The sequence below is a fragment of the Pogona vitticeps genome, chromosome 14, assembly GCF_051106095.1.
Source record: "Pogona vitticeps strain Pit_001003342236 chromosome 14, PviZW2.1, whole genome shotgun sequence".
NCBI classification, from domain to species: Eukaryota; Metazoa; Chordata; class Lepidosauria; order Squamata; family Agamidae; genus Pogona; species Pogona vitticeps.
This window is the reverse complement of record NC_135796.1, coordinates 13,149,396-13,170,930: the sequence shown is the minus strand read 5'-3', so window position 1 is coordinate 13,170,930 and position 21,535 is coordinate 13,149,396. Positions and strand designations below refer to the sequence as shown.

The following is a 21,535-nucleotide window of genomic DNA, read 5'->3' as shown; positions in this document are numbered from 1 at the left end:
TTCTGGAGAAATTTCTAGCAGCATAACAACACCTTATGAGAGGCTAATTTATGAGTACCACCTTAAGTGCATGACCTGTATCTAAAGAACGGCATACATAACCATTCTTTTTTCCTTTTGGTTGGGTGTGGTTTCCCTAGAGAGTTAACTGAAAGCTATACATGGCTGGGAAAAGATGACATGCTTGGCATAGCGAGTTTGACATTTCTGTTACTTTGGACTATTTGCTTTGTTTATTTACACAGAATTGTTTTTAGAACAAAAACTGCTTCCCTGAAGTGTTCCGTGGAGACAGGTCTTCTTTGTTCAGCATCCTTGTCCATATATTCCTATGTTTAAAAAAACTTTTCTTTTTCCCCAAAGCGGGGGGGTAGGGGAGATGGCTGATGCTACATGCCCCCAAACAACAGAATCCAAACCACACTCTTCTTGAGCAAAATATAGAACCACTGATGTACTCTTCCTGTAACTTAACTTCCACACCAATTAAATATAATAATGAATATCAATTCTTTCATCTCCTAAAATGGGATGGGCAGGTCTGCTTATCTGAGACTATGATAATTTAACACAACAAGACTTCCTTTCTACAGAGCAACTGTATTCAACGAGTACAATTCTAAACATGGTTTCACTCCAAAATTTGTTATTTGGAGATGCTGATACTATCAAAGCTTGTGTTTAATTTTGCCAGTAGTGTTGCACTGTATAGGGAGTGAAGTAGCTAGTAGAATTATGATGTAGTGTTTATTTGGGATGAAAGTCAAGATATAAAAAGGAGACACTAAAGCCCCATGTTTTGAATAGGGGGTTATTGATCTGTATTAGACATGGGCGTTTCATATTCATATCCAGGGAATACAAATACAAAGCACAGCACCACGAGTGCCATGGAAGTCCATTCCCGCCCCCCAGAACCAGTACAGTCCATTCACCGTGCTCTGCGCAGCACGCATGTCCATCAGCATCACTGTTGCGCCAATTACATAAGTAGGCTGGCTGGCACCTCTCCTCCTCTCCCCACAGCCCACCACTTAGTAGCTGGAGTGGTCAAATGTGGGGAGAGGTGGCGAAGCGCCAGCCAAACTACATCCTTGACTGGAGCAACAATACTGACAGACATGCAACTTCACGGATTCTGGCGAGTGGACTGGGCTGGTTCGGGGAGGGAACGGGGGGCGCGAACAGACCACAGTGGCACCTGTGGTGCTGCGTTATCGTATCTCCTGGATACGAATAACAAAGCACCCATGTCTAATCTATATTTGTCTGAATTTCTTGGCTTTTAAAAAAAATCCTAGTTTTTTTTTTTTTTTTTTTTTTTTGCTTGGAAGGCTTCATTGTAGAACTTTGGAACAGTAATTTTTAAATTAAAAGTGCAGAAGCTCCCTAAAGACTCAAAAGTACACTGCCTGTCCATGCTGCAAGTCTATTATATCACACTCATTCCATGCCACAGATCAGATTTGAGACAATTCAGAAGCAAAGCACAAGTGTAGTTATCTTCCAATGATACTGTTGGAGTTCTCCACAAAAGAGCCCCCCAAAGTGACAGCAGTTGCAAATTAGAAATAGTACAGAGGCAACCAGAGACTACTAAGCATAGGAACCAATATACATCCCACAAGAGATTTTAAAATGGATAGAAAAGCTTGACCATCTCTAAACCCAGGAAATGTTGAAGAGTGTGTCAGGATCCAGCCCATACCACCCTGGCAGCTGCAGGATTGGGGCCAGCCTGACCCAGGACTGGCCTGGTGTTTGCAGGATCAGGCCCTTGCCTGTGTAGCACCTGCTGGGCCACTCATGAGGCTCACCTGGAAACCTGGAGGGAAGGCCTATTTAAGGAGTGGTTCTCCCTCCCAGAACTTGCTTTTTCAGCTCTGCTGTGCTTACTGCCTGGCTGCTTCAGAGTGTCAGTATTCCTGTTCCTGCCTTGGCCCTTGCTCTTGCCTCTGCTGGCCTCCTGCATCTTGATGGCTTGTTCTGGTGCTGCATCATCATAACCACCTTCGCAGTGAGTGCCTTTGGACTTGATACCCTGGGTGGTGGATTGGGTCCTGGTGCCCTTGCCCCCGGGCAGAGGCTGCCTGTGAAGAGGCTGGTGTGTGCCACAGAGAATTTGGTATGCCTCCTGCCTACACCTTTAACATGACCCCATAATTCATACTACATACAGAGAAGTGACCTTTGCAAAAACTGGAGCTCACTTTGGCCACAATTCTTTTCCTATATGACAAACACTCACATGTAGCAAAAGACATTAAAATCACATACAGTAGTGCCTCACTAGACGATTATAATCCATTCCACTGAAATCGCTGTTTAGCAAAATCACTGTCTAGCGAAAAACATTTCCCCATTGGAATGCATTGAAACCTGTTTAATGTGTTCCAATGGGGAAGAATTGTCGTTGTCTAGCGAAGATCAGCCATAGGAAAGCCGCTTTGCCGATCAGCTGTTTAAATTGCTGTCTTGCAAAGCTTAGGTCCCAAAAACACATGTTTGCGAGCACGGAGGGAGCTGTCTAAATCGTAGTCTAGCGAAAATTGGTTTGCAAAGCAGGGACCAAACATTGTCCAGTGAAATTCCCCCATAGGAATCAATGTTTTGTGAATCGCTAGCGAAAAAACTGTAATGTGGGGTAACTGTCTAGCAAGGCACCACTGTACATCTATTTCACGGTAGCATACAACCTAGGAACTAGAATTTGTGACATGCCAGCATGACAGGCTTTAGGTGTACAGGCTCTTGGAAACATTGACTTTTGATTAATCCTGCTCTATACTTGTCAATATCCCTCCTATTAGGCTTATATGCTTCCCTTAATGCAATGCTGTTCCCACTGTAGGAAATTTCAGCGGCTACTCCCTAATGCAGGTATGCTGGGTAAATGAAAATGGAAGAAAACAGACATCCTGTGTGAATGTGGTAGGACCAGCAGCTATAGGAAGATCTGTGGGTGCACTTGGGCTCTGCCTAGTTTTGTGATGCTGGATAGTTGCATGCTCTGTTAGCCATAGTTCACTAGCACATACATGCCACATCAGCATACATCGAAACAAGCACATGCACAATTGTCACTTATGGCAAATATGTATACAGGTATTTATTCCCATCCTTTATATAGAATGTCAGTATAATGACACTTACTTTCGTTCGCTCACATACTGAATTACTTTGTGTAAAAACAAATAAACTCTATAATTAAATCACAAGGATTATAAAAAGGCTGACTGTAACAAGAAGAGCAATGTTTTCTTTGCCATTATTTTAAAACAGTATTTTAGTTAAAGGGAGGAGAGCCAGGAGGCTGCTAAAATCTGCAGATTATACTAAATTGGGAGATGATGAACACATGGGAGAAAGAACACCTTGGAGAAAGAAGAAGCTATACATTAAAACAAGAATGAAATTAGATAAATGTTAGAAGGAAATAAAATTGCAAAACTATTTCATCCCAAGGAAACGGGGAATAATCTGCAATCCAGATGTTCAGTGAGTAAATGAATCTGGAAATGTTAAAAAGGAGGCTGACATGGTAAAGGAAAAGCAAGCTGTACATATGTCTTGCAAGATGAAATGGGGGAAACTAGTTTGGCCCAGAGAAAACACCACATCATGCCATCCATAGGACAAGAGTCTCACCTTCGATCCAGGATTATTTAAGGAACTTCTTTTCTTCCGATTGTTTTCTTCACTTCTCACCCAACACCAGTGGTTCCCAACCTTGGGCCCCTAGATTTCTTGGAGCACAACTCACAGAAATCCTGGCCAGCGCAGCCAGTGGTCACAGCTTCGGGGAGTTGTAATCCAGGAACATCTTGAGACCCAAGGTTGGGAACCACTGCTCTACACTACCATATAAAACTGCAAGTCAGTCTCTGCTACAGCAAAGTAAGAATAATAGCCTTCGCGAATACAAGAATGGTAGTCTCCCCCCCCCCCATCAACTAGCAAAAGGAAGTGAGAAAGAAAGGCATGAGAAGCTCCTAAAAGCAAAATTATTATAGGATTTAAATCATCACAGTCAACCAAGAATGATGGAGCAAGCCCTTCTATTTCAAACCTTCTTACTGTGTATATATGGGACACTGCAGACCACGGAGTCTGCTGGAATAGCTGCATGCTCTTCTAAGAGCTGCCATACTCCATTGTCTTCACTATTTTCACCTTGCTGGCAGGAAAAATACACTCTTCAAAGGCCAATATAGATGTTACTGTTTGCCTGTGGCAACTTTTATCAGTTACTATCAAATCAAAACACAGAAACAAAAGTCAGGAAATGGCCACAGTTGAGATCTGGGGGCCCCTAGCCCATGACACTGTTTTGCTCAAAGGAAAGTGACACAAGCGTGGAAGCAAAAGAACATCAATGCAAGGTTTATCCTGGTCCCTCCAGATGGAAAGGTCCTTTCTGTCACCTGCAGCTCAAGGACAGACTCAAACAAAGCACTGTCCTAAAGAGAGTCACGAACACCCTAATATGTCTCTTCCCGTTCATTGTACAAATTCTACTCCTCCACTATGGCCAGTGATTTAAAGCCCATCCTGCCTCTCTGTGCACATCCTGCGCACTGGGCTACATGTTGCAGCTTGTCATTACTACATGTCAGTCTGGTTGTCAGTCTGGAGGCTGCAGCTTTATTTTACAGACAATCGGGTAAAATCCAATTTGAAAAGAAAGGCAAAATCTGTAGTTGTTAGAGAGGTGTGATAATGAAAGCCGCTGGAGAGATCCAGACGGTGGCTTTTTCCCCCCCTTTCCTTTTCACATTTTATCTGTAAAACAGCCTGAGGGCTTACAAAGAGTTTACAAGAGCCCGGGTGGGGAGGAGGAGGACTGGAGATAACAGCGGCAAGCACAAAAGCGCTAAACTGAAATCTCCAAGTTATCTGCCAGTGCCAAATCTTCAGAGAGAGACGGGGAAGGAGAGGACTAGGGGTGGGGTGGGGGGGATGAGGCCTTGCTCCTAAAGAACAACATTGCCATCTAGTGGCAAAACACCTCACTACAGGATTGTTTCAACTGCAGCTTACAATCTGCTTGTAAACCAAGGAGTTCTATGACACCTAGCAGACTAGCACATTTATAGCAGCTTGAGCTATAATACATGTATTATGGTGGTGTCGTTGTTTCCAAGTACCATAGATTCTTTGCGCATTTTACTAAAACAGACCAACACAACTATCCTCCTCTTCGGAAACTGAGCCTGTGTGAATGTTTTGTCCACCTTCGACAGAAGCCTACTGGTCTCCCATACAATGATATCAAACCTGTCTCGTATGAAACCAAAACGACAATCATTTGTAAATCAATACTGATAACCACCTTTCTCTAGAGCATAGGAACATCCACCAGGCTGTGCATACCAGCTCCTGATTTGAGTGCAGTTATCATCAAGAAAGGTGGGGACGTGGTGGCGCTGCGGGCTAAACCGCAGAAGCCTATGTGCTGCAAGATCAGAAGACCAGCTGTCATAAGATCGAATCCACACAACTGAGTGAGCTCCCATCGCTTTGTCCCAGCTCCTCACCAACCTAGCAGTTCGAAAGCATGCAAATGCGAGTAGATAAATAGGTACCACCTCGGTGGGAAAGTAAAATGGCGTTCCCTGATCACCCTGGCCACGGAAACTGTCTTCAGACAAGCGCTGGCTCTATGGCTTGAAAATGGGATGAGCACCGCCCCCTAGAGTCGGACACGACTGGACTAAAAAAAAAATGTCAAGGGGAACCTTTACCTTTTTATCATCAAGAAAACACCATGTGAATCAAGGACAGCACCCACTGCTGTACTCCAGAGAATTCTGGGTAAGCCACTGAAGGACGCTGCTATAGCCCTGAAAATAGCATCCCTAACAATGCCCCCCCCCACATATGTGCATTCGCCAGGTCCATTCAGCTCAACATGCCCTATGTATTCCTGCCAAGATGGCGGGTAACAGATGCATGGACAGCAGGCCACTCGGCTGCTAGAAACCTGCTCCTGGTAAGTTCCACATTTTTCCTCCTGACAGCTTTTATGGGAAGAGGGTAGTCGGCATTTCCTCAGCTGCAGATGAGATTTTTTAACTTGCCATAACCTACACCAGTGGTTCTTAACCTTTGTTACTCGGATGCTTTTGAACTGCAACTCCCAGAAACCCCAGTCAGGACAGCTGGTGGTGAAGGCCTCTGGGAGTTGCAGTCCAAAACTCCTGAGTAACCCAAGGTTAAGAACCACTGACCTACACAAATGTCTGCTGCTTTTGCCCCCAGCACAACAGCATCTGACCCTACAAGTGAAAGTGAGCAGTGTTTCATTGTGTGTTGCCTTCTTCTGCATATGTGGTGATAAAAGGCTTTATTTTTGTCACATACTATTTTTTTATCAGTAACATCTTCATCTGCTTTCCTTCAGAGAGCTCAATGCAAACAGCATGGCCTAACCACTCCTCCTCTCTTTATTCTTACCTATGAGTTAAGCCGCAATGAAATAAAAGGTCTGGCCCAGGGAGCTTCAGGGCTCAATGAGGACCTGGATTCTAATGTCTCAGTCAAACACTCTAACCACTAAACCACAATGGCTTTCTCCACACTGGGATATAGTAAGTTAAATGGGGGATCGGGGAAGAGTTGGTTAACTCTTTGGAACCACGGAATGGATATCTCAAACTCCACCAGATCAGCATTATATGACAATGGAAGATAGACACTCTTTTAAAAAAGTACTGTATTGTCTTGGCAGGGGGGATGCTACAGACAGAAGCAGAACTGGAAACTACTGCGTTAGGGTGATAAACGGAACAAATTGAATGGAGATTAACTGGATCAAGACTAGTCACTGGATCATCAGGCAGGGGAGATAGACCCTGGTGTGAGAATCAGTCTGCAGCATTTAGCAAGCTGCTGGCAACATCCTTACTAAGTCCAAAGGTAAGAAAAGGAATCTACATAGACATTCAGCAAATGCTTGTCATGTCTTTAAAATTACATGCCTTACAAGGCATACAGGAGTCTGGATCCAAAATGCATAATCTGCAGTTGCCATTCTCTAATTACCCATTTTAGAGCACCTAGTATTTACACAGTGCCGTCAGAGCTCTGTGAATTGATATAATGACACCCATCCCATATCTCTATAGCTCACAGCACTATCTTTAATGCCAAACAGGGTGGGTGTTTGGCAAATACTTGGCTCACGAAGCCATTACAGTTGCTTGCACTAGGTGTTAAATCATCCCATCAAAGACTGTCAGGTAAAAATCAGGGTGTTAACCTTTATGTTCTGGATGGTTTCCAGCTCTACAAAACAAGCTGTGCCAAAATTTCCACTCACATGCATGGCCATGATTGGCGGCAGTAGGGGGAGGGAGCCTGTAGAAAGACTGCAGCTCTACACTTGTTTCCCAGTAAACCACCTGGAGTTATTCCCATGCAAACTTGCACATACAAAAATAATACGTTGGGGACGATGGTCCAGGTGGCTGTTGTCTAATATCATCCTCAAGATTTTAGTTCATGAACTCTTTCTGAAAAATCCACCGAAGTTGTAAGATTCAGACAGTAGTTCAATTCAGACACCATAATTAATAGTGTTTTCAGGTAAAAGCTTGCACATACAACTTTTTATTTGCACAGAAACCCTCTCACGTGTGGATTTGAGCCAGCATTCAACAAAACCTGCTATGTTGTCGTTTAGTCATGTCCAACTCTTTGTGACCCCATGGACCAAAGCATGCCAGGCCCTCCTATCTTCCACTCCCTCCCGGAGTTGTGCCAAATTCATGTTGGTTGCTTCGATGACACTGTCCAACTATCTCGTCCTCTGTCGTCCCCTTCTCCTCTTGCCCTCACACTTTCCTAACATCAAGGTGTTTTCCAAGGAGTCTTCTCTTCTCATGGGATGGCCAAAGTATTGGAGCCTCAATACTCAATGTTGTAGTGAAGGGCAAATTCCATGAATCCTTGTGTCACTCCTCCACTATGGAAATCATGGGGGGAAAGGCCATGCCACTTCTGGTTTACTGACATTCAGTGGCAAATACCTACTTTGGATCCTGCACAGACCCATTAGAAGCTGCCAAAATGCAAAGCAAAAAGTAAAATGTAAGGAACAGCCATTCTACGAAAGCTATCAGGAACCGGTTGAAACACAAAATCCAAAGGCATACAGCCTTGGTTTTATGCTACTCTGCAGGCAAACACACAAGCGGTACAGTTTCAATCCATGTAAAAGAGACTCACACAGCACTCAGTGAAAGTTGCAGAATTAGTACTGGATGCCTGAAACCTACTGATAAAATCAGTTACCTAACAGGCACTGGACCCAATGTCATATGGAGAGGGATAACAACAAACAGTAAGAGACTCAAGGCATCTACATCAAGTGCACACCCACCCTCTGGCTACCATCCCGACCCTCCCAGATTAAAATAAACATTTTTTCAGCACATCTGTGAATCTTGAAGGAACAGTAGGGAATGCCAAGATTTTAATGCGGAAAGAAAAAACTTCACACTTCTTAAAGTGGATGGAATGCCAGAAAACTCTAGCCCCCAGTCACACAGAGAAAAGGGATTATTTGGAAGTATTTTAATAGACTACAGACTGGAATTGGCACAACCAACATAAACCTAAGAAAATGGGGGGTTTGCACCAACACAGTCCTTTGAGAGGGTGTGAAGAACAGGCAACTTCACATGCATGTCAGTGCACTCTGTATCCCTGAACATGTACAAGGTATGGCCAAAACCTCCCAGATTTCACTTAGCTATTGTTCCAGTGCTAATGAAGTGGGGTCTTTGGGTAGCATATGACTTACCATTTTCAGTTACCACCATGGCTCCAACACCAAATCTGTGACCCTGACATTTTCAACCCTTTCAATATGGTTTTTTGGTCCTGAACAGCATTTCGATCAAGCATGAAGTAGAAACAAAAAGCTCTCTGTGTCACGATAACAGACTTGTTGTTTTTGATAAACGCTTCAATGACAAATGCACAGTGCACAACCCTCCAAGCCATGGTGGCAACTGAAAACGGTAAGGGACATGCTACTGAAAGACCCCACTATGACCTACCCCACCTTCACCAGTGCCAGATCAATAGCTAAGCACAATCTGGGAGTTGTGTGTGTTGTTGTTTTTTGCCACACCCTGTACTATGGAAGACTTTATATTAGCAGTCAAAATGGAGACTAAACATTATTCGTTTCTTGCTGCTGGGATATTAACAGTGAAACTTCATACCTTCACATGATCTGAAGAATCTCAGCAGATTATATACCGTATTTTTCGCACCATAAGACACACTTTTTTCTATACAAAACAGGGGGGTGGAAAGTCTGTGCATCTTATGGAGTGAAGAAAACAGATTATATTTTCCTGTTTTCTTTTTCTAAAAAATTGGTGCGTCTTATGGAAAGGTGCGACTTATGGAGCGAAAAATATGGTAGCTTTCATACCCAGTGTGGCGTAGTGGATAGAGTAATAGACTAGAACTCAGGAGGCCTTGGATCAATTCCCCACTAAGCCACAGAAACTCACTGGGAGTGTGGAATTGGTAAAATCACTCCTTAAAAATTTTAAGGAGGCCCTATTAGGGTGACTAAGTCAATTCCAACTTGACAGCACACGTTTGTTTATGTTTTTATCCTGCCAACTGGTGGCAGAGCCACATAACAACATATGACTTTAAGATCACCCCTTCACTGAACTTGCTTTTTATAGTACCTTGTCTGATGAAAAGATCTGATGATCTCAAAAGCTTACACACATCTAAGTCATTTTTTAGCACTGATAAGACATTGTCACGATTTTGGAATTACAGTATTATGAAACCACGTTTTTAATACAGTGGATATTCTGTCTCTACAACAGGTAAGGAGTTGTTGGCTTTCTCCCTCCTGTGGGCTTTCCAGAGGAATCTTTAACTGTGCCTCCTCCTATATACTAATCCAGTCTGTTCATCTTTTATTTTATCTATACAGTATATCAGCCAAGCTTCTAAATAAAATTAATCTATTCCGTCATTACCACTTTTTAGAGGAAAGGCAAGGCACATTAATACTGCATTTCATGGTAACAGAACAATTTCAATCAGCAATCTGTAATGGTTCACAAGTCAGCTGTACCACACTATAATTAGCTGAAACAGTTTAAAACAATTTCATTTAGACCACCAACACGGTAAGAGAAAACAACTTTAAATAAGGAGGCTTAAGGTAAGCCCATTTTAGACTAATGAAGACATATGCAAATCATTTCAAATGGAGTTCTGCAAATGCAGGGCTACCACCCAGAAGCCCCCTCTCCTCTTCCCACCAGTATCATATTTTCATTTAACTGGATTTATACAGTGGTGCCCCGCTTAACGACGATAATCCGTTCCAGGAAAATCGCTGTTAAGCGAAATCGTCATCAAGCGGGGGGGGGAAATGGAATTCATTGAAAACCGGTTAATGCGTTCCAATGGGGAAATACCTCATCGTCCAGTGAAGATCGCCCATAGAGAACCGCTGATCAGCCATTTTAAAATCGCTGTCTTCCGAAGCTTCTGTCTGGAAAACAGCCATTTTGCGAAAGGAGGGAAGCCATTTTGCAGAGCCGGAAAAAACATTGTTTTGCGAACAAACGGTTCGCGAAGCAGGCACCTAATCGACGTAAAGCGGGAAAAAAATAGGAACTAAAAAAATTGCCATCTAGCTATTTCATCATCAAGCGGGGGCGTCGTCAAGCGGGGCACCACTGTACGTCATATTTCTGTCAAAAATGGGACTCAAGGCAGATACAATTCAATAAAACTGAATGAACTGCATGCATTGAACACAATTTTAAAACATACCAATGAAAGAGCAGAGCACTAAGACAATTAACAGCCTCTCCCACAGCAACCGAGGCCTGCTTAAAAGGCACTGGTTGCTCAAAGGAATACAACAAGAGATAGGCAGTCTAGGCATTTTTCAGGTCCTGGCGGTAGCCATTGAGACAAGGCTCTTGTGTCCTTAGAAAATGTACCTCTGAGGGTGGTACAAGAAACAAAAGAAGAGTCTCCCTTTAAATCAACTGATCTTACAGGTGGGTTGCACAGCAGGTCCTGAGCAACCACAAACCTAAGCAACTATGAGTATTACATTAGCACATATTTTGATCCTACTTGGAGCGGAAGCTTGTACAAAGCTCTCTTCCAAATAAACTTACATCACGCCCCACTGTAAACAAAGACAGACCTTAGTAAGGTCTCATCTCTATTGAATCTATTTTGTCTGCTAAGGCACAAATGTGGAAGAAAATGAGATATCAAGAAAATTCACGTTAGATCCCTGGAAGAGGGAGGGCTGGAGGATAAATCTACTGTTAAGTGAAACTGACTTTTTATCTCTTTGTGTCTTCTTGCTGACACTACATTAGAGAGGTTGACATCATAAATCCCCAGAGGTCCAAATCCAATTTGAAATCAAATGGAAAAGACCAGCCTGGGAAGGACAGGGATGAATTGGTTCTGCCACAAGAAAAAATTAGCACAGAAACAGGTCTATCTCCAACCAATCTCTTAAAATAACTGCCTTGAGGTCTTAATGAGGGGGGTCATCCTGATCCGATTTTGACACTTAGCAGGGATTCAGAGCCTGAATTGACCAATCTATATAAGGTCATCCATTCAATAAACCAGTTGCTGGCAAAGTGGTGCTTTGTGAGCACTGTATTGTAAGTTTGCATGAAGGCACATCATTCCTTGATCCTTGCGATTTGTATTCACTAAGACAGCTGCAGCTCTGATTAACAAACCATCACTTACAAGAAGGTGCCTTTCCCTATTCATCTGTCAAAAACAGAGTGAACAAGCACTCTTCTGCTCACCAAAATTCAAAATGACAAACATCTCAGCTTCCCATACTGGTGCCACTGCTGGAGCCATAGACTAAGGAAAACAACAAGTGACATTAGGACTTGTATGTCAAGAGCCTCTTTGGGTATAAAATGTGCTGCAATGAGCATCTACTAGGCTGCTGTTCCATCCTGAATATGTTCCATATGCATTGTCTCCAATGCATTTTTGGTATCACCTGGCAGGACAAAGTTCCAAATAAAATAGTCCTAGAACGAGCTAGAATTTTTAGCATGTATACATTACTGAAACAGCGACATCTACGTTGGCTTGGGCATGTCGTGAGGATGGCTGATGGTCGGATTCCAAAAGCTCTCCTGTATGAAAAATTAGTGCAGGGAAATCGCCCCAGAGGGAGACCACAGCTGCGATACAAAGATATCTGCAAGCGGAATCTGAAGGCCTTAGGAATGGACCTCAACAGAAGGAAAACCTTGACATCTGAGCGTTCAGCCTGGAGGCAGGCAGTGCATCATGGCCTCTCCCATTTTGAAGAGACCCTTGTCCATCAGGCTAAGGCAAAGAGGCAGTCCAGAAACCAGCAAATTTAGGGAGCTGGACAGGGGACAGATTGTATTTGTCGTCAATATGGAAGGGATTGTCACACTCAAACTGGCCTTCTCAGCCACACTGGACGCTGTTCCAAGTCCTCCATACAGAGCATGTTACCATAGTCTCTCGAGACTGAAGGATGCCTAACAATTTACCATTTCAGACTTGATTAATAGGATAAAAGATGATGTGATCTTATTTATAGATTTATGAACACCTGCAAAGTATGGAAGGAAATTGTCCAAATAGTTACACAGGAGCAAACCAATCATCACATGGTCATGTGATGCTCATGTGCTGTATATCTAGACATTCTTTCACATTTCAATCACTTTGTGTACCTTACAAAAGTGCACTAGAAGCAGGTGGGATGTGCCCTCTGCAATCCAGTGATGAAAATATCATTGCATTAACTATAGTTGGTATACTAAATACAACCTTACCTTCCTCACGTGGACTTCCCCCCATCCCACTCTCACTATACAATGCATGTGAATGGCTTGACATGTGGTTACCTAAAGACACGGCACACACACAATACAGTATCAGAATATTACTTCAACCCCAGCATGTTCTTAAAGCAGAATTTCAACTGCAAAAGTGCCCTGGCAAACCTCTCCTCACCCCACCCCCAAAAGCCAAACACAAATCTTCAGGATGAGTGATTGCTTTGGTGTCTGTTAAACTACAACAGACTTTCCTTCAGTCCGATGAAGAAGAGGTGCCAACCCAAGAAGTGGTTATTTTAATATAGTTTTGGCAATTTCACTTAAGTATGGAAACCAAGTATTTCCTAAATCTTACATAAATTGTGATACACAACACTGGGTGTTGTTTATGTCTAAATAAACAAATAGAGTAGGACTCTATCCTCGGAGGATCGGTTCCAAGACCCCCACAGATGCTGGAACACACAGATTATAGTGGACACTATTTTAATAGAGAATGTAATGCACAGCATTCTCTAATGGTCAGTTCTGGTAATTTTATCTTTAGAAATATATGTTTTTAGGATTTTACTTTTAATATTTTTAATGTTTTCAGACGATGGATAAGTGAATCAGCGGATACTGATCCTGTAGATAAGGGGGTCCTACTTTATACATAAACTACATAACTATGCTTTTCTGTTTCTCCAGCTGTGCCTCTGTCAACTCAATTGAACACTAAAAAAAACCCCAAATCAACCCCAATATCAACAGTGTATGACTGTGTCCTGCCACTATTCTTTCTATTGCTATTGGATTTGTGTAAATGTGTCAAGTTGCTGTGCTAGTAAAACAACAGTCTGTGACTGTGCAATAGTTCCAAAAGCACTCCTATCAGACCCTACATAATCTTTTTTTTGTCTTGCTTGGCAAACCATGAATTCTAGCTCTGATAGGCATATAAGACAAACCCAACAGCTGCTTAAAAGAATTACAATTTTCATCCTTACAGCCTCCTATATGTACCTCTACTGGAAAAAAAGAATCCCATGGGATTCTTAGCCCTTTAACATGGAAGCAATTCAATAATTTTCTTCACTTTTAAGAAAGGTTTACCCAATCCAATCTAATCTACTTTTTCACAAAACTGTTTTCAAGGTCAGCATTTGGATGTCCTCTCCTCTGTTCTCGCCACTCCACGGAATACACACCCACAGCACTTTACAGAGCCCCGTATTCTTTGAGATTAAATGTGAAAAAGCTCCCATCAAGCAATATTTTCGGATTTTCAATTTTCTTCCTGATCTCCTGGGGTTTTAATACGAAACCTTCCTGCACATTGTTAGTGGAAGCCATACAGCATCCTGAATTACAGCCAGTTTTCTTTTAATGGGCACAGCAGGTATTTTTTTACTAGATCTGGGAGGGGGGGAACCCTGCCAAGACCATCACCGTGGGCTGATAGAACCAGTTTCCTATGAGCAAAAGAATGAAAAAAAATCAGAGAAAGTGACAGGACTCTGTCCCTTGGCTCCAAGCTATACTTAATGAGCTCATTCTCTTTTCTCGCTGGAGGCAACTCAGACCCAAATAAAAAAAGAATGACAGACTTAAAAGCTGGACTGGTATCAAAATGGAACTTAGGAACTGAAAAGGTTTGGCTGAAGCCTTTTTTGGAATGGAAGAGGCAGAGAAAGCTGCAAGGAAGCAGTTGGCTTTATGGAGAGACAAAGCCTGGCAAAATACAGTATCCTGGGCTTCCCAAACAAGCAACCTGCTTTTGTCAAAACTGGAGTAGTAAAGATAGATATGCTCTAAGACTTAGAATGGTTTGATGCATGTTTTAGTCATCTGGCCTCATGATCTGTACAAATATTCCAGAGTAACCACATCTTGTCCAAGCTGCACTAAGCCACCCAAAAGCCTCAAGGACTCCAGTTTAGCTCCTCTCAAAGTGTTACATAAGAGCAGAGGGAACAAGGGGAAAAACCCTGTTTTAATTAATTTTATTAAAATATTTCTTGTTGCAACTCATATCTGAAGTTCTCAGGATGTGGTACAATGAGTAAAACTTTAAAACCACAACTTCAAAACTATTCAACAACAGAATCAAAACAAAAGCCACAACCAAGAAATTGAAAACAGCCATCATCACAACCCCCCCAAATATTAAGCCAAACCAGTGACAATACTGGCCTCCAAAGGGAAAGTACGCCACAGTGTACTAGAAATAGATTACTGGATACTCAACCACCATCTAACCACCCTTTTGAACTCACACATTACAGTAAATTGATTTTGAAAAGTATGGATTAAACATAAACACTTGTTAAACATAGACAGATTTGCATTAAACCACTCTGAAAACAAAAAAAGGACATACACTCATCTAAACTTAAATTTTATTTCCAACTAAAGCAGAAAATTGAAATCAATGCAATTTCCCAAATGATAACTACCAATACTTTATTCATTTCTGCAGTTTTATTCTAGTTGAGATTAAAATTAGATTTAGTTTATTTAGCGCCATTCATTAATTTGGCCTTACACATTTATTAAAATGAAGGAAAATAAATAGTTAATGCTCACATTACTGCATAGTTGAAGTGATTAGAGATACCTGCATTTTGCCCTACTCCAATAGCCGTCAGCATGTGCATACAAACCTGAGGACTGGATACTGTATTCAGCTGCCCCAAGTAGACATGCGGGGTATAAATTTAATAAATAAATAATAAATAAACAAGTGAGCTACATCCACAACAGCTTCCCACAAAATGAAACCTAATAGCCTTCAAGTTGCTGCAAGATTCTTTGTGCTTTTTGCCACAACAGACTAACACAGCTACCTCCTTGGAAACTTCAGATAACCGTTCCCCAAATTCCACGTGCCACTATTGTGTTGTTTTTTGCTTGTTCGTTGAAAATTCTAAAATATCAGCAGGCGAAGCATATAGCAGAATAGTGAAGGAGACAGGAGCAAAACTTTTTAAATGTGTGAGCCTCCCCCACTGCTGAAACTGCAACCAATGGAAACAAACCTAGTCATACAATTAGTTTTAAACCTGGCTCATGGTGTATGGAAACAAGTTGACAATGAGCCAGTACTCATTGGGTCCTTTCAAGGAGAAAGATAGGGTAAATATATTTGTAATAAAGAAATAATAGGGACTGCCTTGCAGGCTTTAGGAAGGGTCAGTTGCTGAGAGGTCTTTATTTTTTATTTTTTTGCTGTTAATATATAAAATATAACCTCAAAGGTGCATTTCCAACAAGTAAATTAAGTATGTCCAAGTATATACACGGTGGGTGTTTACTTTGCAACCAAAGTAATTCCATGTCACCTGAGTCAAAGACCTCCCTGTGTCAAATCTTTACACTTTTCCACATGTAGGTCCCTTCACTTGTCAGCCCAATACAATGTCCTCTCTCTCAAAGAGGAATAGAAACAGATCATTTTTCTGTTCTTCCATCTTTACAGTATACATCCATTAATATTTTGTTTACCTTCATTAGCCTTGTCCAGACATGGAATGAGTTTCCTATCAGTAGCATGACCCGTTTCCAAAACTGGGTTCTTTGGATGTGCAGTGATTATCAAGGCATCACAGCTGTAGTGGTGCTTGGTATGTTGCAATTTTCCTTGTACTCGAGCAAGAGCTAAAAGCAAGCAAAACTCAGTCTAAGACCTCATATAACACAGGCAGAAAACAGGTTTCCATTTGTTGCTATGTAATGAAATGCAGTAATTATACAATTTAACAAAACAACAACAAAAACTGAGAGAAAAGGGATCTAGCTTAGACCTCTTTCCCCCATGCTACTTAGAGACTTACTTCTTTAAAAACTGAAGTGTACCCAGTAATATAAGTTGCCAAGGGAAATAATTAGACATAGTACAGGTTGATTCTTCAGGGAATCCCCCTTCAGAGAAAAGGACATTACTGTATCTGAAATCTATGATGCAGCAACCACTGCTGAGGTGAAAGAGAGCTGGATCTGATCAGTATCTGCTTCTCATAAGGCTTCAAAACTTTATGTGCGCTATGCCAAAACCCATAGAAGGTAGACAGGCTATAGACACAGAAAATGTAAAACTCCATGTAGAAATTTAACCATGCTACTGATCCTATAAGATTATTGGGAAGGCATGTTCCTCTTTAATCCTTTTTGTCCCGCAAACATGTCAGTTGTGTATGACTGGGACAAAAATGGTTGAACTTTGCCATTCTCTACTTATGTACATCTTATGTACATTCCTTCCTATATTTTACAAGTCCTGCATTTTTCTGTTAAATTGTTAAGAGATTAAAGGTGCTGTAAGCCACTTATCACAGCCTCAAAATGCCCCATTCACTGAGATGGAGGGGAGTCTAGACACTACTACAACATATAACCTTCAAACACTCTGCTTTGTTTCTTCTATCTTTTTCTTATTAGACAAGAGACATATGTTTTAGATGTGAGCATTAGAGGTTGTCTATATAGGAGTACCCTAAGAGTCTTATAGACCAGCCATTCTCAACCTTTTTTGGGGGGGTGGGTTAGGGCAGGGTCATAAACACAATATGAAAGAAATATAGGCCAAATCAGGATTGCGTGAGTCATGTAACACCTTGCAAGGCAATATATGAATTACTTCCGGACTGTGGCCCCCTTCAAATATGCCAGTCCACTTCCAGGGGGCCATATGAACTCCCCATTGAGAATGGCTGTTACAGACAAGCATTCAGCTGGTTGGATAGCTCAGTGAATTCGGCTTCTGGCTGCAAGGTTGGGAGCTCAATTCCCCACTGTGCCTTCTGAAAGTAGAGCCAGCCTGCATAGCCTTGGGCAAGCTGCATAGTCTCAGGGCGCCCTCAGAAGGAGGGAATGGTAAACCATTTCTGAATATGTACTCTCTACCCAGAAATCCCTGAAAAAGATTGCAATACTGTAATTCATAATTGACTTAATGGCACATTGCTATCATCACCATCACTGAATAATTGAGTTGGAAGGGGCTTATAAAGCCATTGAATCCAACCTATTTATCTTTTCCTTGCCTTTGTAAAATTAAAGGGAAGAAAGAGAAAAGAGAAAAAGGCAAAATATTGTGGTATTTTAATGACTTAGCTAGATGGGGATTTGGATGGACAAAAACTCAAACTTTAATAAATCTATCAAGTCTTTCAGAATGTCATGATATTTTGCCTTTTTCTTTCCCCCTTTCTTTAATTTTGCCAACATTCTGAGATAGAGAAAACTTGACTACTTTATAAAGAATCTTCCCTTTTCATGACTGAATTGTACCCTTCATATTATTCTTTATTAATTATATATATATATTCTGCATTTCTATAAAAATACAAATGAAACAACATCCAAATAAGAACAAATAATTTAAAAAAGCCCTTCATGGATATAGTTTTCAAAGAAATAGCCATGCACGACTGCATAAGCAAATCTGGGCAAAAAAATTCTATTTCACTGTGAGATTTTCTGGACAATTAATATTACAACAAACCCATAAAGAAAACAGATTGAGAGAAGATCAGAAGTCCAACGGCAACCAGTTAAAACCCTAATAAAATTTAAAATACAGATAAAAGCAGAGGAGAGAAAAATAAAAGGAGCTAAGCACCTGCTGAAATAAGGATCTCATGTAGCTTGCCAACAAAACAGGCTAAACAAAAGGTGCTGAGGAGATAAATCTCCAATAATGGAAGGAAAAGGGTACAAAGATTGTGTATAGCTGGCAATAAAAGACTTATTGTGGGAATGTTACAGATAATACCACTGTTATCAACAGCTTTTTAAAAGGGGTGTTAAGTACCTTAAGGGAAAAAGAAAAGGCAGGAAATATATTGTTTTCATATATACATATACAATTATATATATTTACAGTTATTTATATTACAAATAAATTGGGTTTTGTGTATACACACACATATAATATATATATAATAAATCTAAATAAATTAGTAACTATATATATAGTTATTAATTTATTAAGATTTATTATATATATACAGTATAACATATATATGTGTTTGTATAGTTATATAGTTATAGTTATTAATTTATTAAGATTTATTCTGCCTTTTCTTCCCTTATAGTTCCCAGAATAAGCATGTATTTATATTAAAATACTTGAACACAAATTGCCAGGAGTAAAAAAAAAAAAAAAGGCAGGACACTAAAACTTAGGAACACTTATTGAACATACCATATATTACATTTTAAAAAACACCTATTTATACCCAACAGAGGTATTCCTACCAGCTTTCTCAAGCCCCTCACAACTAGCTAACGGCTGTTTTCGGCTTAAATACCCCAGCGTTCCATTCTAGCAGCCAATGCGAACGCAGAACGGAAGCACGTGAGCAAAAACCCCTTCCCCCTCCTCGCGCGCTTTCTTAGGACCGCAACGTGTGTCCGTTGCCCCGCAAATGGAGGAGACTTGGAGCTGCAAGGGGGAACCGGAATAAACAGGGATCGGTGGCTTACGTAGTTGTGTTTTTTAAAAGCTTCTTTTCATGCCGGAGTGGGCATAGAGAGAAGAAATGGAGAGGCAGAGTGAGATAACACGTCCGGAAGAAATTCAATGCTGGGTCTCCATAGTTCTAAAGTGAGAACATCTGTGCAATTTATACAAACCCAGTTCTATTGAAGTGTTAAAAAAATATAGGGTAAGCTTGGGACACTGCTTTGTTCCATGCGCTAATCATCAATACAAATGATGAAATATTATCATCAGAGTCTACATTCACAGTGTCATATGTTGTATGATGTAGGGCTCTTGATATAATAATATAAAATAACACTAATCAAAATATATTTCAAATGCCGAGAAACTAATAATGGCAGCACTTTTACATTTTTTTGCTGGAAGTGCAGGCTATGGGATGGATACGAAATTCACAGAAGCAAAAGAAGCTGAAAGAAGTATCTTATTCATAGAGTGGAAAATTTCAAGATATTCATTGGAGATGCCCCATGTATTTGTTTCTTTTGCTTTTGCCTGATATAATTGCAGAAAGCATTTTAAAATGTTTCCTCCTACCGGCAACAGTGAGAAGTACCCATGGAAACCAACCAACCCGTTGATATTGTACAGTAATTGCATTTTTTTTCTTCTTCTTCACCTTCTCCTAAGGAGCTTTACCACTCACTCCATCCTACCCTGGGGCCGTTTTCACAATCGTAGATGTGGAAAACGTACTGGAGGGCTGGACCAAACGTCTCACGATCTGTAGACTTCCTCAACGGATCACTCCTCACCGCGCATATCGTCCCACAGCACGGATGTCTGGCCCAGTCTCCTTCCATCAGTGGTTGATTGAATGTCTGGTCCGGTCTGATCACGTTCTTTCCGTGTCCTTGCCCTCGGAGGAAGACTACCACTGTCCATTCTAAGGCTTCTGTTATCGATTCTCCTCCCTTTCTTAATTCTAGATCTGGTAGTACTGTAGTCTGCCTACTTTCAAATTCGGAAAGTCAGCAACCCGCTTGCTTTCTCATATGTGTGCTCCTCTCAAGGAGACTGGCCCCTTATTTTAACTGCTACACCACACTGGCTTTCAAAGCCAAGCATTTCTCCATTCATTTCTATATTTCTGTGAGGAAGAAGGAGTACTGAGGAACAAAAGAAAAAACAACTACAGTCCTATCAATGATTAAGGGTAGAAATCATCTAAAATGGGCAGAGGTGCTGGCTGCATTCCTTTATGCACACCTGGTTACTTGAGAAGCTACAGTCACGAATGCAACCAGCACATCTTTTAAAATATTGCTTCCATTCACATTTTGACAAAAAAAATAGAGTTTTTTTCAGTCTGATTTACTTCGCAAGCTTGTTGTAATTATGGAGTAGGGAGGAAAGACCTGTATTTCAATTTTTGCTCAGTGGTTTATTATTGTAAGGGACGTGGTGGCGCTGGGGATTAAACCATAGAAGCCTCTGTGCTGCAAGGTCAGAAGACCAGCCGTCGTAAGATCGAATCCATGTGACAGAGTGAGCTCCCGTCGCTCGTCCCAACTCCTGCTAACCTAGCAGTTCGAATGCATGTAAAAAATGTGAGTAGATAAATAGGTATCACCTCGGTGGAAAGGTCACAGCGTTCCATGTCTAGTCGCGCTGGCCACGTGACATTGAAAACGGTCTTCAGACAAACGCTGGCTTGGAGACGGGGATGAGCACCATGCCCTAGAGTCGAACACGACTGGACTAAATGTCAAGGGGAACGTTTACCTTATTATTGTAAGTTACCTTGAGAATCATTTAGTGAAAAGACTGGATACACATCTAATTAGAACACATTCTTCAATTATTCCATTAGAGCTAGTGGAGTGTGCTTAAAGGCAAAGGTTCCCCTTGACAATTTTTGTCCAGTCGTGTTCGACTCCCGTTTCCAAGCCAGAGAGCCAGCGTTTTGTCCGAAGACAATCTTCCGTGGTCACATGGCCAGTGCGACTTAGACATGGAACGCTGTTACCTTCCCACCGAAGTGGTCCCTATTTATCTACTTGCATTTGCATGCTTTTGAACCGCTAGGTTGGCGGGAGCTGGGACAAGCGACGGGCACTCCGTTCGATCTTATGACTGCTTGGTCTTCTGACCCTGCAGCACAGGCTTCTGCAGTTTAGCCCGCAGTGCCACCACGTCCCTGGAGTGTGCTAAACCGTTCATAAATTTTAAATTG

The 21,535-nt window shown here is 41.4% G+C and overlaps 1 long non-coding RNA gene across 1 annotated transcript in view; it reads right to left on the bottom strand.

Moving 5' to 3' along the window:
• LOC140702729 (uncharacterized) overlaps window positions 1–19,217 on the bottom strand; it is a 91,987-nt gene extending 72,770 nt beyond the window's left edge. Inside the window, exons 1-2 of the long non-coding RNA XR_013539222.1 lie at window positions 19,060–19,217; window positions 16,359–16,511 (exon numbers count right to left, since the gene is read on the bottom strand). This is a non-coding gene — a long non-coding RNA (uncharacterized LOC140702729). The remainder of the gene's footprint in view (window positions 1–16,358; window positions 16,512–19,059) is intronic.
• Between the last annotated feature and the right edge of the window lie 2,318 nt (window positions 19,218–21,535).